The following is a 5218-nucleotide window of genomic DNA, read 5'->3' on the forward strand; positions in this document are numbered from 1 at the left end:
ACAATAATCATTTCATGACTATAGAAATATGCATGGCAGTGTCTGTAGGCAAGATTTATGTTAAATGTATTTGGTTTTAATCTACCTACTTATTTTTAAGTAAATTTTTTTTATTTATTTATTTTTTGCTTTAATAAAGTCAAGGAAATTTATTTCCTGAGGTCATGACACAGGAAGCCGACCCCTAGCTTGTGGAGCTCTGGTAACGAAGGGCAGAGTGCTGGCTACATGCTGGGTGGACCAGGGAGCTGGAGTCTGTTCTATGAACACTCCATCACTTTGGCTTAGTGTTTAGAACAGTGGACACCCAACCCGGAGCATGGCGCCAGGGGCAGATCCTGAGCCCACCGGTGGCACAGAACCAGCCTGCCAGGCTTCACTGTGAGAACTTGGGGAAGAGGAGAGCATCAACAATTTATGAGATTTCAGCCACCCGGTCAGATTGAGACAAACCATTGCATGGTTGGGTACCGGCCAGGAGGCTGGGAAAGTTTCTCCTTTTTGATCATTGTCGCTTGGGGCCCCAAGGGAGGGTCTTGGGGGCCACCTGAGCTTTGAAGCTGGGAAACTCCTCAGAGCTGCTCATATCAGGAGCCTTCTTGCTGCTGGCGGCCCAGGGCATGTCCTGCACCAACAAAGCCTTTGGACAGTGTCTTGGATTCCTCAGGTGCAGGAGGCTTCATGCAAACCTGCAGCGCTTCACTAACCACCATGTCGGCCAGGTATTCCTCCTCAAGGTTGAGGATGTGGTCGATGGCTTCTTCCATGTTCTCAGGTAACCCTTTCAGTAACACAGGTGGGGTCCAGGGCCCCACTCTGTGGGAAGAGAATGTCCACCTGGAAGGAACACTCAGTGTCAATGAAGGGGCAAGGTAAAGACAGGGCCACCATTCCATGTCCACTTCTAGCAAAGCATTTCCTTTGAATTCATCCATGATTTTGCGGATAGCTTTGCCACGGGCACTGATAATGTGGGGATGAACACGGTGGTCCAGTGGGACATCCTCAGAAACCATCTGCTCAAGTTCAGCCACAATTTTTAGGATAGCATCCCAGGCAGCTTCTGTGTTCTCTCATACCCTGTGATGGTAATTTGGTCCTGGGGCTGGTTCCCATCATCCTTATCAGGAAGCTGAATGTTCACATCATGCTCCAAACAGATTTGGGTAATCACTGCCCCTTTTATCCCAATAATTTTAGGATGGTATTTGGGGTCTACGGTGACACTCAACTTAAAAGTCCTTAAAGCCTGATCTACCTACTCAGCCTGTAGCTCCTTCACACGTTCCAGCAGCCCCATCTTGGCTCAGTCGAAATCTGCAACAAGGCCCATGATGGTGATGATACCAGACTGCAGTTCAGGAGCGGGGACATGTATATTCCCCTCAAACTTGTCCGTCATCTTACAGATCCTATTTCCTTTCTGCTCAATGATATAGCAGTGAAGGTCAAAGGGCACCTCTACTTCAATGGTGACCAGAACTAGTGCCTCCAGGGCCTCCTTGGTGGCCTCACACTTTTCCTTCCGGCCAGAGATGATGATAATGTCACACCTCCTGGGAGGGCCAGGCTCGGCCTCTTTGGCCTCCCCGGCCTCGTCCCCATTCTCCTGGACAGCTCGCTCTGTACTAGGAACTGGGTTCTCCTCTCTGTCTGGGAACTTAATTTGAACATTGTAATCCTGAGTAATCTGCTGTATTCTGAAACCTTTGGGGCCCATAACAGGTCGATGGAATTTCTGAGGCATAGCACATTCCACTGTCACCTGTGCTTCCACAGGTTTCCTCAATGATTTCCTGGATGCACTTCTTGGCTGCCTCCTCCACACAGTCCTTGGTGCCCTTGAGGGTGACTTTATCGCTCTGTGTGCCAGAGCGCGGAAGCTGACCATCACCCTGCTGTACTCTTCCGTGATCTCTCCAGGACTTGGCTTCTTTTTTTTTTTTTTTTTTTTTTTTTGGTGGTACTGGGGTTCCTGGAAGCCCTTCTACCTCCGGGCTACACTCCCAGACCTATTTTTTTATATTTTCATTTTGGAAACAGGGTCTCCTAAGCCAGCGCGTGCGGCTGACTTCGGACCTGCGCGATCCTCCTGTCTCCGCCTCCCAAGTGCGGGGATTACAAGCGTGCGCCACCACGCCCGGAGGACTTGGCTTCTTCAGATGACAAAATGGTGGTGGTGCTTGGGGTCCACCAGCATGTAGTCTTCAACTACATTACCCAGGTTCTGGATCAAAGCCTCTAGCTTCTTCTGTGCCTCCCGGACGGCATCCTCCTTTCCCATAATAGTGATCAGGTCCTCCTCTTTATCCTCAGCCGCTGGGAATATGATGCAGGCTCTGGTGCTGTCATGCACCTTGCAGGGATCAGGCAGCCCTTCGTGCTGATGAGGGAGTTGTGCAGCTTGGCAGGGATCGAGACCTCCTCCTCCTGGCTATGTTGGCCAGGTCTTTCTGGATAGACAGAATGTGGCTCCGGGCAGCTTCACAGTTGGCTCGCTTGCCTGTGATGATGATTGTCTCAGAGTTGCTGTTTTCTGCTGGGAGGTCGATCTTAGTGTTAGGCTCTTCACGGATCTTTTTAATGTTTACACCTCCTTTTCCAATGATGTTCTTGTGAAACTGTTTGAAGATTGGGACAGAAATGGAATAGCTATTTCCACCACATCTGCCACCATCTTCTGCATGTACTTGGTGCACTTTTCCACCTCATTCTTGGGTCCTCTAAGCTGGACGATATCACTTTTTTGTGCTGGGTCTGCAAAGTTGATGATAACCTCTGGGAATTTGTCATGAATTTCATGAATCCGTTCACCCTTTTGCCCAATGATTGTGCGATGAAATCTCTGCTAAATGATTAGATCCTTGGTATGCTCATTTTCCATGTGAGATGCAAGCTCTAGCAGCTCCCACTTGGCCTGCTGCACACCCTGTAGGTCCCCCTCAATGCGGATCAGGTTGCTCTTCTCACTGTCAACAGGGATGTGCACTGACACCTTATACTGATCTTTGATTCTGTTTATGTTGGCTCCTCTCTTCCCAATGAGGTACCTGTGGAATCTGTGGTCGATGTTGATCTCCACATAGTCCATCTAGTTGATCAGGTCTTTGACCATGCCTTCAATCTGCTCCTAGGCCATGTTCACATCCTCTGTGGGGCCCTCCAGAAAGATCTTGTCCTCCCCTTCCGTGAACTTGATGTAAACCTTTGGCATCTGCTGAATGATTTTGGTCAAGTTCTGCCCTTTTTTATTGCCAAGGATAAAATGGTGAAGCCAGGAAGGAGCAGAGACAGAGGAGACCATAAAACTATTGGCCTTGGTATAGACTTCAGTCAAGGCCTGCCACAGCTTCTCAGGCTCGACTTGCAGTATCACAGTCTCAGAGATGCTGTCGGAGGGAGGGATCTCAACAGAAACTCTAGTTCTCTCCAGAATCTCCTGCAAGGAGTTGCCTTTCAGCCCGATGATATACTTGTGCTGGGATTTCTTTACCTCTACCGCAATGGTTGTGGGCTTTTTTTCTTCTCCTCATAAATCTTCTTGATGCAAGCCAAGGCCTGAGCCAGCTGTTTCTTCTCTCTGGTGAAGATGATCTCTGTCTGTCTGACACTGGGTGGGGGGATGTTGATGCTGTCCCTGTCTCTCCTGCATGATCTCCCCCAGGAGCCCAGCGATGAAGGGGTGGAAGGCCTCCTCCACCTCCAGCCTCTCCACAGTGCGCTTGTTCTGCTCAGCAGAGATGAAAAGGACCTCATGGCGAGCTTTCTCAATGCCCTCTTTGGTGCCAGTTATCTTGATCTGGTTGCTGGGGTCACCTGGGCGTGGAATCTGGATTTTGGTTGCAGTTTTTAGCTCTAAGTCTTGTAGTTTCTCTCCATTTTTGCTGATCACAAAGCCGTGGTGTTCTTTAGGAATGGCAATAGATGCTGAGGCCTGAGTCTGCAGTCTAGCAACTAAGTCCTTCTGGGCTTTCATGACGGCATTCAGCTTCCCTCAGACCATGATGGAGAGGCCTTGGTCTTTGGCCAAAGACAGCTCCAGGTGAGTGCCGGTCCTCTGCTTGATCTCCAGGCAGATCTTTGCTTGTTCACCTTCTCTAAACTGGTTCATCATGTCCTTATATTTCCTCTCCTCCAGGGGTACATGGAACACCTGAGTGATGACGGAAGCCTTGAAGGGCTGGATCTTATTACTCAAGGCTCGGCAAGCGCATGGGCACTTTCCAAGCAGGCTGCTTTCTCAAGAAGTGGAGGGAAGGTATCCTTGTAGGTTGGCGGGTCACTCTCCTCTTCTGAATTTAAAGTGGCAACTTTGATTTGCTGCGGAACCAGCCCACTTCGGTGTTCAGCAAAGGTCTCCTGGGTCAAAACTGCAACGGAGCTCATGGTTGATCTCACACCCACTGGCAATAAGGGTAAGCCACAGCAAAACAGTGGGTAGCCAGAAAGTCCATACTGAAGCTGCCTCTATCAGCCTGCCAGCTTTTGCTGTTCCACTCATACTAGCTTGAGGAAACCAAGCTCATAAGGTAGGAACTGTGGAGAAATAGGGATCGGCCACCATCTTGGTAAAGGAGAAGAGGCTACTCTTGACCTCCCCCCTCCCCTCGCCCCCGCCTGCGCCCCCGCCCCCGCCCCCAGCCTCTATAAGGCTAACCGCCATGGGAGGGGCACGGCGCCCGCGCAGTTGCGGCCCGGGGGACAGGTGTGCGCCTGTGCACTGGACGCCAGCAGCGGGGAGGGAGGGCCAGGACGCTGGGGCAGAAAAAGATGGCAAGGGCAAGTAAAACGTTTTTAAAAGAGGTATATTTTGTTTCATAAAACAGTTATGAACAAAATACAAAGAATCTTTTTTGAATCAGATAGTAAGTTACCACAGAATTCTTTAATGCGTATTTTCTACAAACAGGGGTATTTCTCCTATGTACCCACACACAGCCACCAAAATCAGAAAATTAACTGATACATACTTATCATCTAACCCTAAGACCTTGTTTTGTTAATGGTCTCAATGGTTTATCATAAATGTGTGTAGTTTAGCACCGGTTTTAGTTGGATTTGGTTGTTGGTCTCTTCATTTTCCACTGTGAAACTATCACTCAGATCTTGCAATTTTCATGACCTCATCACTCTTTTTTTTTTTTTTTTTTTTTGTGGTACTGGGATTCCTGGAAATCCTTCTACCTCTGGGCTACACGCCCAGACCTATTTTATATTT

General features: G+C 49.1%; 1 pseudogene across 1 annotated transcript; it reads right to left on the reverse strand.

Moving 5' to 3' along the window:
• Positions 1-505: 505 nt before the first annotated feature.
• Positions 506-4386, reverse strand: LOC308273143 (vigilin-like; annotated as a pseudogene). Its single transcript has 3 exons — positions 2139-4386; positions 921-1925; positions 506-837 (listed from the first exon to the last, which is right to left on the reverse strand). The product of its transcript is annotated as a vigilin-like (transcript).
• Between the last annotated feature and the right edge of the window lie 832 nt (positions 4387-5218).

The sequence above is a fragment of the Muscardinus avellanarius genome (assembly GCF_963383645.1).
Source record: "Muscardinus avellanarius genome assembly, chromosome: 14".
In the NCBI taxonomy this organism is placed as follows: domain Eukaryota; kingdom Metazoa; phylum Chordata; class Mammalia; order Rodentia; family Gliridae; genus Muscardinus; species Muscardinus avellanarius.